Source organism: Aegilops tauschii, unplaced genomic scaffold (assembly GCF_002575655.3).
Source record: "Aegilops tauschii subsp. strangulata cultivar AL8/78 unplaced genomic scaffold, Aet v6.0 ptg000990l_obj, whole genome shotgun sequence".
NCBI classification, from domain to species: Eukaryota; Viridiplantae; Streptophyta; class Magnoliopsida; order Poales; family Poaceae; genus Aegilops; species Aegilops tauschii.
Window position 1 is genome coordinate 17,125 of NW_027333206.1, and position 9,616 is coordinate 26,740.

A 9,616-nucleotide genomic window follows, 5' to 3' on the forward strand; every position below is an offset into this window, starting at 1 on the left:
GAATGTGCAATCGTGTGTGTAGTGGAGCTGGGAGGGGCAAGCATAAGGGACGAAGACGGGGGTAACATGTCGGATGCGATCATACCAGCACTAAAGCACCGGATCCCATCAGAACTCCGAAGTTAAGCGTGCTTGGGCGAGAGTAGTACTAGGATGGGTGACCTCCTGGGAAGTCCTCGTGTTGCATTCCCTTTTTAATTTGTTTTGCACCGCGTGCAAAACAAAACGCACGAGCGCGACGTATGTTTAGCACGTTTTATTATTTTGCACGTTTACGGTAAGTTTTAGCTCGCTGCTCATTATTCACGCGTCTAGCGGCGGCAAGCGTGTTCTGAAAGGGGTCGAAACCATGGTAAATAGGCACTGGTGCGGTTGAACCGTGGTAAAACTCGTCTCCGTAGTTGAGCGGGAGCGGCCAAAGGAATGTGCAATCGTGTGTGTAGTGGAGCTGGGAGGGGCAAGCATAAGGGACGAAGACGGGGGTAACATGTCGGATGCGATCATACCAGCACTAAAGCACCGGATCCCATCAGAACTCCGAAGTTAAGCGTGCTTGGGCGAGAGTAGTACTAGGATGGGTGACCTCCTGGGAAGTCCTCGTGTTGCATTCCCTTTTTAATTTGTTTTGCACCGCGTGCAAAACAAAACGCACGAGCGCGACGTATGTTTAGCACGTTTTATTATTTTGCACGTTTACGGTAAGTTTTAGCTCGCTGCTCATTATTCACGCGTCTAGCGGCGGCAAGCGTGTTCTGAAAGGGGTCGAAACCATGGTAAATAGGCACTGGTGCGGTTGAACCGTGGTAAAACTCGTCTCCGTAGTTGAGCGGGAGCGGCCAAAGGAATGTGCAATCGTGTGTGTAGTGGAGCTGGGAGGGGCAAGCATAAGGGACGAAGACGGGGGTAACATGTCGGATGCGATCATACCAGCACTAAAGCACCGGATCCCATCAGAACTCCGAAGTTAAGCGTGCTTGGGCGAGAGTAGTACTAGGATGGGTGACCTCCTGGGAAGTCCTCGTGTTGCATTCCCTTTTTAATTTGTTTTGCACCGCGTGCAAAACAAAACGCACGAGCGCGACGTATGTTTAGCACGTTTTATTATTTTGCACGTTTACGGTAAGTTTTAGCTCGCTGCTCATTATTCACGCGTCTAGCGGCGGCAAGCGTGTTCTGAAAGGGGTCGAAACCATGGTAAATAGGCACTGGTGCGGTTGAACCGTGGTAAAACTCGTCTCCGTAGTTGAGCGGGAGCGGCCAAAGGAATGTGCAATCGTGTGTGTAGTGGAGCTGGGAGGGGCAAGCATAAGGGACGAAGACGGGGGTAACATGTCGGATGCGATCATACCAGCACTAAAGCACCGGATCCCATCAGAACTCCGAAGTTAAGCGTGCTTGGGCGAGAGTAGTACTAGGATGGGTGACCTCCTGGGAAGTCCTCGTGTTGCATTCCCTTTTTAATTTGTTTTGCACCGCGTGCAAAACAAAACGCACGAGCGCGACGTATGTTTAGCACGTTTTATTATTTTGCACGTTTACGGTAAGTTTTAGCTCGCTGCTCATTATTCACGCGTCTAGCGGCGGCAAGCGTGTTCTGAAAGGGGTCGAAACCATGGTAAATAGGCACTGGTGCGGTTGAACCGTGGTAAAACTCGTCTCCGTAGTTGAGCGGGAGCGGCCAAAGGAATGTGCAATCGTGTGTGTAGTGGAGCTGGGAGGGGCAAGCATAAGGGACGAAGACGGGGGTAACATGTCGGATGCGATCATACCAGCACTAAAGCACCGGATCCCATCAGAACTCCGAAGTTAAGCGTGCTTGGGCGAGAGTAGTACTAGGATGGGTGACCTCCTGGGAAGTCCTCGTGTTGCATTCCCTTTTTAATTTGTTTTGCACCGCGTGCAAAACAAAACGCACGAGCGCGACGTATGTTTAGCACGTTTTATTATTTTGCACGTTTACGGTAAGTTTTAGCTCGCTGCTCATTATTCACGCGTCTAGCGGCGGCAAGCGTGTTCTGAAAGGGGTCGAAACCATGGTAAATAGGCACTGGTGCGGTTGAACCGTGGTAAAACTCGTCTCCGTAGTTGAGCGGGAGCGGCCAAAGGAATGTGCAATCGTGTGTGTAGTGGAGCTGGGAGGGGCAAGCATAAGGGACGAAGACGGGGGTAACATGTCGGATGCGATCATACCAGCACTAAAGCACCGGATCCCATCAGAACTCCGAAGTTAAGCGTGCTTGGGCGAGAGTAGTACTAGGATGGGTGACCTCCTGGGAAGTCCTCGTGTTGCATTCCCTTTTTAATTTGTTTTGCACCGCGTGCAAAACAAAACGCACGAGCGCGACGTATGTTTAGCACGTTTTATTATTTTGCACGTTTACGGTAAGTTTTAGCTCGCTGCTCATTATTCACGCGTCTAGCGGCGGCAAGCGTGTTCTGAAAGGGGTCGAAACCATGGTAAATAGGCACTGGTGCGGTTGAACCGTGGTAAAACTCGTCTCCGTAGTTGAGCGGGAGCGGCCAAAGGAATGTGCAATCGTGTGTGTAGTGGAGCTGGGAGGGGCAAGCATAAGGGACGAAGACGGGGGTAACATGTCGGATGCGATCATACCAGCACTAAAGCACCGGATCCCATCAGAACTCCGAAGTTAAGCGTGCTTGGGCGAGAGTAGTACTAGGATGGGTGACCTCCTGGGAAGTCCTCGTGTTGCATTCCCTTTTTAATTTGTTTTGCACCGCGTGCAAAACAAAACGCACGAGCGCGACGTATGTTTAGCACGTTTTATTATTTCGCACGTTTACGGTAAGTTTTAGCTCGCTGCTCATTATTCACGCGTCTAGCGGCGGCAAGCGTGTTCTGAAAGGGGTCGAAACCATGGTAAATAGGCACTGGTGCGGTTGAACCGTGGTAAAACTCGTCTCCGTAGTTGAGCGGGAGCGGCCAAAGGAATGTGCAATCGTGTGTGTAGTGGAGCTGGGAGGGGCAAGCATAAGGGACGAAGACGGGGGTAACATGTCGGATGCGATCATACCAGCACTAAAGCACCGGATCCCATCAGAACTCCGAAGTTAAGCGTGCTTGGGCGAGAGTAGTACTAGGATGGGTGACCTCCTGGGAAGTCCTCGTGTTGCATTCCCTTTTTAATTTGTTTTGCACCGCGTGCAAAACAAAACGCACGAGCGCGACGTATGTTTAGCACGTTTTATTATTTCGCACGTTTACGGTAAGTTTTAGCTCGCTGCTCATTATTCACGCGTCTAGCGGCGGCAAGCGTGTTCTGAAAGGGTCGAAACCATGGTAAATAGGCACTGGTGCGGTTGAACCGTGGTAAAACTCGTCTCCGTAGTTGAGCGGGAGCGGCCAAAGGAATGTGCAATCGTGTGTGTAGTGGAGCTGGGAGGGGCAAGCATAAGGGACGAAGACGGGGGTAACATGTCGGATGCGATCATACCAGCACTAAAGCACCGGATCCCATCAGAACTCCGAAGTTAAGCGTGCTTGGGCGAGAGTAGTACTAGGATGGGTGACCTCCTGGGAAGTCCTCGTGTTGCATTCCCTTTTTAATTTGTTTTGCACCGCGTGCAAAACAAAACGCACGAGCGCGACGTATGTTTAGCACGTTTTATTATTTCGCACGTTTACGGTAAGTTTTAGCTCGCTGCTCATTATTCACGCGTCTAGCGGCGGCAAGCGTGTTCTGAAAGGGTCGAAACCATGGTAAATAGGCACTGGTGCGGTTGAACCGTGGTAAAACTCGTCTCCGTAGTTGAGCGGGAGCGGCCAAAGGAATGTGCAATCGTGTGTGTAGTGGAGCTGGGAGGGGCAAGCATAAGGGACGAAGACGGGGGTAACATGTCGGATGCGATCATACCAGCACTAAAGCACCGGATCCCATCAGAACTCCGAAGTTAAGCGTGCTTGGGCGAGAGTAGTACTAGGATGGGTGACCTCCTGGGAAGTCCTCGTGTTGCATTCCCTTTTTAATTTGTTTTGCACCGCGTGCAAAACAAAACGCACGAGCGCGACGTATGTTTAGCACGTTTTATTATTTCGCACGTTTACGGTAAGTTTTAGCTCGCTGCTCATTATTCACGCGTCTAGCGGCGGCAAGCGTGTTCTGAAAGGGGTCGAAACCATGGTAAATAGGCACTGGTGCGGTTGAACCGTGGTAAAACTCGTCTCCGTAGTTGAGCGGGAGCGGCCAAAGGAATGTGCAATCGTGTGTGTAGTGGAGCTGGGAGGGGCAAGCATAAGGGACGAAGACGGGGGTAACATGTCGGATGCGATCATACCAGCACTAAAGCACCGGATCCCATCAGAACTCCGCAGTTAAGCGTGCTTGGGCGAGAGTAGTACTAGGATGGGTGACCTCCTGGGAAGTCCTCGTGTTGCATTCCCTTTTTAATTTGTTTTGCACCGCGTGCAAAACAAAACGCACGAGCGCGACGTATGTTTAGCACGTTTTATTATTTCGCACGTTTACGGTAAGTTTTAGCTCGCTGCTCATTATTCACGCGTCTAGCGGCGGCAAGCGTGTTCTGAAAGGGGTCGAAACCATGGTAAATAGGCACTGGTGCGGTTGAACCGTGGTAAAACTCGTCTCCGTAGTTGAGCGGGAGCGGCCAAAGGAATGTGCAATCGTGTGTGTAGTGGAGCTGGGAGGGGCAAGCATAAGGGACGAAGACGGGGGTAACATGTCGGATGCGATCATACCAGCACTAAAGCACCGGATCCCATCAGAACTCCGAAGTTAAGCGTGCTTGGGCGAGAGTAGTACTAGGATGGGTGACCTCCTGGGAAGTCCTCGTGTTGCATTCCCTTTTTAATTTGTTTTGCACCGCGTGCAAAACAAAACGCACGAGCGCGACGTATGTTTAGCACGTTTTATTATTTCGCACGTTTACGGTAAGTTTTAGCTCGCTGCTCATTATTCACGCGTCTAGCGGCGGCAAGCGTGTTCTGAAAGGGGTCGAAACCATGGTAAATAGGCACTGGTGCGGTTGAACCGTGGTAAAACTCGTCTCCGTAGTTGAGCGGGAGCGGCCAAAGGAATGTGCAATCGTGTGTGTAGTGGAGCTGGGAGGGGCAAGCATAAGGGACGAAGACGGGGGTAACATGTCGGATGCGATCATACCAGCACTAAAGCACCGGATCCCATCAGAACTCCGAAGTTAAGCGTGCTTGGGCGAGAGTAGTACTAGGATGGGTGACCTCCTGGGAAGTCCTCGTGTTGCATTCCCTTTTTAATTTGTTTTGCACCGCGTGCAAAACAAAACGCACGAGCGCGACGTATGTTTAGCACGTTTTATTATTTCGCACGTTTACGGTAAGTTTTAGCTCGCTGCTCATTATTCACGCGTCTAGCGGCGGCAAGCGTGTTCTGAAAGGGGTCGAAACCATGGTAAATAGGCACTGGTGCGGTTGAACCGTGGTAAAACTCGTCTCCGTAGTTGAGCGGGAGCGGCCAAAGGAATGTGCAATCGTGTGTGTAGTGGAGCTGGGAGGGGCAAGCATAAGGGACGAAGACGGGGGTAACATGTCGGATGCGATCATACCAGCACTAAAGCACCGGATCCCATCAGAACTCCGAAGTTAAGCGTGCTTGGGCGAGAGTAGTACTAGGATGGGTGACCTCCTGGGAAGTCCTCGTGTTGCATTCCCTTTTTAATTTGTTTTGCACCGCGTGCAAAACAAAACGCACGAGCGCGACGTATGTTTAGCACGTTTTATTATTTCGCACGTTTACGGTAAGTTTTAGCTCGCTGCTCATTATTCACGCGTCTAGCGGCGGCAAGCGTGTTCTGAAAGGGGTCGAAACCATGGTAAATAGGCACTGGTGCGGTTGAACCGTGGTAAAACTCGTCTCCGTAGTTGAGCGGGAGCGGCCAAAGGAATGTGCAATCGTGTGTGTAGTGGAGCTGGGAGGGGCAAGCATAAGGGACGAAGACGGGGGTAACATGTCGGATGCGATCATACCAGCACTAAAGCACCGGATCCCATCAGAACTCCGAAGTTAAGCGTGCTTGGGCGAGAGTAGTACTAGGATGGGTGACCTCCTGGGAAGTCCTCGTGTTGCATTCCCTTTTTAATTTGTTTTGCACCGCGTGCAAAACAAAACGCACGAGCGCGACGTATGTTTAGCACGTTTTATTATTTCGCACGTTTACGGTAAGTTTTAGCTCGCTGCTCATTATTCACGCGTCTAGCGGCGGCAAGCGTGTTCTGAAAGGGGTCGAAACCATGGTAAATAGGCACTGGTGCGGTTGAACCGTGGTAAAACTCGTCTCCGTAGTTGAGCGGGAGCGGCCAAAGGAATGTGCAATCGTGTGTGTAGTGGAGCTGGGAGGGGCAAGCATAAGGGACGAAGACGGGGGTAACATGTCGGATGCGATCATACCAGCACTAAAGCACCGGATCCCATCAGAACTCCGAAGTTAAGCGTGCTTGGGCGAGAGTAGTACTAGGATGGGTGACCTCCTGGGAAGTCCTCGTGTTGCATTCCCTTTTTAATTTGTTTTGCACCGCGTGCAAAACAAAACGCACGAGCGCGACGTATGTTTAGCACGTTTTATTATTTCGCACGTTTACGGTAAGTTTTAGCTCGCTGCTCATTATTCACGCGTCTAGCGGCGGCAAGCGTGTTCTGAAAGGGGTCGAAACCATGGTAAATAGGCACTGGTGCGGTTGAACCGTGGTAAAACTCGTCTCCGTAGTTGAGCGGGAGCGGCCAAAGGATTGTGCAATCGTGTGTGTAGTGGAGCTGGGAGGGGCAAGCATAAGGGACGAAGACGGGGGTAACATGTCGGATGCGATCATACCAGCACTAAAGCACCGGATCCCATCAGAACTCCGAAGTTAAGCGTGCTTGGGCGAGAGTAGTACTAGGATGGGTGACCTCCTGGGAAGTCCTCGTGTTGCATTCCCTTTTTAATTTGTTTTGCACCGCGTGCAAAACAAAACGCACGAGCGCGACGTATGTTTAGCACGTTTTATTATTTCGCACGTTTACGGTAAGTTTTAGCTCGCTGCTCATTATTCACGCGTCTAGCGGCGGCAAGCGTGTTCTGAAAGGGGTCGAAACCATGGTAAATAGGCACTGGTGCGGTTGAACCGTGGTAAAACTCGTCTCCGTAGTTGAGCGGGAGCGGCCAAAGGAATGTGCAATCGTGTGTGTAGTGGAGCTGGGAGGGGCAAGCATAAGGGACGAAGACGGGGGTAACATGTCGGATGCGATCATACCAGCACTAAAGCACCGGATCCCATCAGAACTCCGAAGTTAAGCGTGCTTGGGCGAGAGTAGTACTAGGATGGGTGACCTCCTGGGAAGTCCTCGTGTTGCATTCCCTTTTTAATTTGTTTTGCACCGCGTGCAAAACAAAACGCACGAGCGCGACGTATGTTTAGCACGTTTTATTATTTTGCACGTTTACGGTAAGTTTTAGCTCGCTGCTCATTATTCACGCGTCTAGCGGCGGCAAGCGTGTTCTGAAAGGGGTCGAAACCATGGTAAATAGGCACTGGTGCGGTTGAACCGTGGTAAAACTCGTCTCCGTAGTTGAGCGGGAGCGGCCAAAGGAATGTGCAATCGTGTGTGTAGTGGAGCTGGGAGGGGCAAGCATAAGGGACGAAGACGGGGGTAACATGTCGGATGCGATCATACCAGCACTAAAGCACCGGATCCCATCAGAACTCCGAAGTTAAGCGTGCTTGGGCGAGAGTAGTACTAGGATGGGTGACCTCCTGGGAAGTCCTCGTGTTGCATTCCCTTTTTAATTTGTTTTGCACCGCGTGCAAAACAAAACGCACGAGCGCGACGTATGTTTAGCACGTTTTATTATTTTGCACGTTTACGGTAAGTTTTAGCTCGCTGCTCATTATTCACGCGTCTAGCGGCGGCAAGCGTGTTCTGAAAGGGGTCGAAACCATGGTAAATAGGCACTGGTGCGGTTGAACCGTGGTAAAACTCGTCTCCGTAGTTGAGCGGGAGCGGCCAAAGGAATGTGCAATCGTGTGTGTAGTGGAGCTGGGAGGGGCAAGCATAAGGGACGAAGACGGGGGTAACATGTCGGATGCGATCATACCAGCACTAAAGCACCGGATCCCATCAGAACTCCGAAGTTAAGCGTGCTTGGGCGAGAGTAGTACTAGGATGGGTGACCTCCTGGGAAGTCCTCGTGTTGCATTCCCTTTTTAATTTGTTTTGCACCGCGTGCAAAACAAAACGCACGAGCGCGACGTATGTTTAGCACGTTTTATTATTTTGCACGTTTACGGTAAGTTTTAGCTCGCTGCTCATTATTCACGCGTCTAGCGGCGGCAAGCGTGTTCTGAAAGGGGTCGAAACCATGGTAAATAGGCACTGGTGCGGTTGAACCGTGGTAAAACTCGTCTCCGTAGTTGAGCGGGAGCGGCCAAAGGAATGTGCAATCGTGTGTGTAGTGGAGCTGGGAGGGGCAAGCATAAGGGACGAAGACGGGGGTAACATGTCGGATGCGATCATACCAGCACTAAAGCACCGGATCCCATCAGAACTCCGAAGTTAAGCGTGCTTGGGCGAGAGTAGTACTAGGATGGGTGACCTCCTGGGAAGTCCTCGTGTTGCATTCCCTTTTTAATTTGTTTTGCACCGCGTGCAAAACAAAACGCACGAGCGCGACGTATGTTTAGCACGTTTTATTATTTTGCACGTTTACGGTAAGTTTTAGCTCGCTGCTCATTATTCACGCGTCTAGCGGCGGCAAGCGTGTTCTGAAAGGGGTCGAAACCATGGTAAATAGGCACTGGTGCGGTTGAACCGTGGTAAAACTCGTCTCCGTAGTTGAGCGGGAGCGGCCAAAGGAATGTGCAATCGTGTGTGTAGTGGAGCTGGGAGGGGCAAGCATAAGGGACGAAGACGGGGGTAACATGTCGGATGCGATCATACCAGCACTAAAGCACCGGATCCCATCAGAACTCCGAAGTTAAGCGTGCTTGGGCGAGAGTAGTACTAGGATGGGTGACCTCCTGGGAAGTCCTCGTGTTGCATTCCCTTTTTAATTTGTTTTGCACCGCGTGCAAAACAAAACGCACGAGCGCGACGTATGTTTAGCACGTTTTATTATTTTGCACGTTTACGGTAAGTTTTAGCTCGCTGCTCATTATTCACGCGTCTAGCGGCGGCAAGCGTGTTCTGAAAGGGGTCGAAACCATGGTAAATAGGCACTGGTGCGGTTGAACCGTGGTAAAACTCGTCTCCGTAGTTGAGCGGGAGCGGCCAAAGGAATGTGCAATCGTGTGTGTAGTGGAGCTGGGAGGGGCAAGCATAAGGGACGAAGACGGGGGTAACATGTCGGATGCGATCATACCAGCACTAAAGCACCGGATCCCATCAGAACTCCGAAGTTAAGCGTGCTTGGGCGAGAGTAGTACTAGGATGGGTGACCTCCTGGGAAGTCCTCGTGTTGCATTCCCTTTTTAATTTGTTTTGCACCGCGTGCAAAACAAAACGCACGAGCGCGACGTATGTTTAGCACGTTTTATTATTTTGCACGTTTACGGTAAGTTTTAGCTCGCTGCTCATTATTCACGCGTCTAGCGGCGGCAAGCGTGTTCTGAAAGGGGTCGAAACCATGGTAA

The 9,616-nt window shown here is 51.1% G+C and overlaps 23 non-coding genes across 23 annotated transcripts; all 23 read left to right on the forward strand.

Annotated features, from left to right (window-relative positions):
- The first annotated feature begins 71 nt into the window (after positions 1 to 71).
- Positions 72 to 190, forward strand: LOC141036547 (5S ribosomal RNA). Its single transcript, XR_012198026.1, has one exon. It is a non-coding gene; the product is annotated as a 5S ribosomal RNA (ribosomal RNA).
- A 302-nt stretch (positions 191 to 492) lies between these two features.
- Positions 493 to 611, forward strand: LOC141036548 (5S ribosomal RNA). Its single transcript, XR_012198027.1, has one exon. It is a non-coding gene; the product is annotated as a 5S ribosomal RNA (ribosomal RNA).
- A 302-nt stretch (positions 612 to 913) lies between these two features.
- On the forward strand, positions 914 to 1,032 carry LOC141036549 (5S ribosomal RNA). Its single transcript, XR_012198028.1, has one exon. It is a non-coding gene; the product is annotated as a 5S ribosomal RNA (ribosomal RNA).
- A 302-nt stretch (positions 1,033 to 1,334) lies between these two features.
- LOC141036550 (5S ribosomal RNA) lies at positions 1,335 to 1,453 on the forward strand. Its single transcript, XR_012198029.1, has one exon. It is a non-coding gene; the product is annotated as a 5S ribosomal RNA (ribosomal RNA).
- A 302-nt stretch (positions 1,454 to 1,755) lies between these two features.
- LOC141036551 (5S ribosomal RNA) lies at positions 1,756 to 1,874 on the forward strand. Its single transcript, XR_012198030.1, has one exon. It is a non-coding gene; the product is annotated as a 5S ribosomal RNA (ribosomal RNA).
- A 302-nt stretch (positions 1,875 to 2,176) lies between these two features.
- LOC141036552 (5S ribosomal RNA) lies at positions 2,177 to 2,295 on the forward strand. The gene has a single exon (XR_012198031.1). It is a non-coding gene; the product is annotated as a 5S ribosomal RNA (ribosomal RNA).
- Positions 2,296 to 2,597: 302 nt separating this feature from the next.
- Positions 2,598 to 2,716, forward strand: LOC141036553 (5S ribosomal RNA). The gene has a single exon (XR_012198032.1). It is a non-coding gene; the product is annotated as a 5S ribosomal RNA (ribosomal RNA).
- A 302-nt stretch (positions 2,717 to 3,018) lies between these two features.
- LOC141036555 (5S ribosomal RNA) lies at positions 3,019 to 3,137 on the forward strand. Its single transcript, XR_012198034.1, has one exon. It is a non-coding gene; the product is annotated as a 5S ribosomal RNA (ribosomal RNA).
- Positions 3,138 to 3,438: 301 nt separating this feature from the next.
- LOC141036556 (5S ribosomal RNA) lies at positions 3,439 to 3,557 on the forward strand. The gene has a single exon (XR_012198035.1). It is a non-coding gene; the product is annotated as a 5S ribosomal RNA (ribosomal RNA).
- A 301-nt stretch (positions 3,558 to 3,858) lies between these two features.
- Positions 3,859 to 3,977, forward strand: LOC141036557 (5S ribosomal RNA). Its single transcript, XR_012198036.1, has one exon. It is a non-coding gene; the product is annotated as a 5S ribosomal RNA (ribosomal RNA).
- Positions 3,978 to 4,279: 302 nt separating this feature from the next.
- On the forward strand, positions 4,280 to 4,398 carry LOC141036513 (5S ribosomal RNA). Its single transcript, XR_012197992.1, has one exon. It is a non-coding gene; the product is annotated as a 5S ribosomal RNA (ribosomal RNA).
- A 302-nt stretch (positions 4,399 to 4,700) lies between these two features.
- On the forward strand, positions 4,701 to 4,819 carry LOC141036558 (5S ribosomal RNA). Its single transcript, XR_012198037.1, has one exon. It is a non-coding gene; the product is annotated as a 5S ribosomal RNA (ribosomal RNA).
- Positions 4,820 to 5,121: 302 nt separating this feature from the next.
- LOC141036559 (5S ribosomal RNA) lies at positions 5,122 to 5,240 on the forward strand. The gene has a single exon (XR_012198038.1). It is a non-coding gene; the product is annotated as a 5S ribosomal RNA (ribosomal RNA).
- Positions 5,241 to 5,542: 302 nt separating this feature from the next.
- LOC141036473 (5S ribosomal RNA) lies at positions 5,543 to 5,661 on the forward strand. The gene has a single exon (XR_012197952.1). It is a non-coding gene; the product is annotated as a 5S ribosomal RNA (ribosomal RNA).
- Positions 5,662 to 5,963: 302 nt separating this feature from the next.
- On the forward strand, positions 5,964 to 6,082 carry LOC141036474 (5S ribosomal RNA). The gene has a single exon (XR_012197953.1). It is a non-coding gene; the product is annotated as a 5S ribosomal RNA (ribosomal RNA).
- Positions 6,083 to 6,384: 302 nt separating this feature from the next.
- On the forward strand, positions 6,385 to 6,503 carry LOC141036475 (5S ribosomal RNA). The gene has a single exon (XR_012197954.1). It is a non-coding gene; the product is annotated as a 5S ribosomal RNA (ribosomal RNA).
- Positions 6,504 to 6,805: 302 nt separating this feature from the next.
- LOC141036476 (5S ribosomal RNA) lies at positions 6,806 to 6,924 on the forward strand. The gene has a single exon (XR_012197955.1). It is a non-coding gene; the product is annotated as a 5S ribosomal RNA (ribosomal RNA).
- Positions 6,925 to 7,226: 302 nt separating this feature from the next.
- LOC141036477 (5S ribosomal RNA) lies at positions 7,227 to 7,345 on the forward strand. Its single transcript, XR_012197956.1, has one exon. It is a non-coding gene; the product is annotated as a 5S ribosomal RNA (ribosomal RNA).
- Positions 7,346 to 7,647: 302 nt separating this feature from the next.
- LOC141036479 (5S ribosomal RNA) lies at positions 7,648 to 7,766 on the forward strand. Its single transcript, XR_012197958.1, has one exon. It is a non-coding gene; the product is annotated as a 5S ribosomal RNA (ribosomal RNA).
- A 302-nt stretch (positions 7,767 to 8,068) lies between these two features.
- On the forward strand, positions 8,069 to 8,187 carry LOC141036480 (5S ribosomal RNA). The gene has a single exon (XR_012197959.1). It is a non-coding gene; the product is annotated as a 5S ribosomal RNA (ribosomal RNA).
- Positions 8,188 to 8,489: 302 nt separating this feature from the next.
- Positions 8,490 to 8,608, forward strand: LOC141036481 (5S ribosomal RNA). Its single transcript, XR_012197960.1, has one exon. It is a non-coding gene; the product is annotated as a 5S ribosomal RNA (ribosomal RNA).
- Positions 8,609 to 8,910: 302 nt separating this feature from the next.
- Positions 8,911 to 9,029, forward strand: LOC141036482 (5S ribosomal RNA). The gene has a single exon (XR_012197961.1). It is a non-coding gene; the product is annotated as a 5S ribosomal RNA (ribosomal RNA).
- Positions 9,030 to 9,331: 302 nt separating this feature from the next.
- On the forward strand, positions 9,332 to 9,450 carry LOC141036483 (5S ribosomal RNA). Its single transcript, XR_012197962.1, has one exon. It is a non-coding gene; the product is annotated as a 5S ribosomal RNA (ribosomal RNA).
- Positions 9,451 to 9,616: the final 166 nt, after the last annotated feature.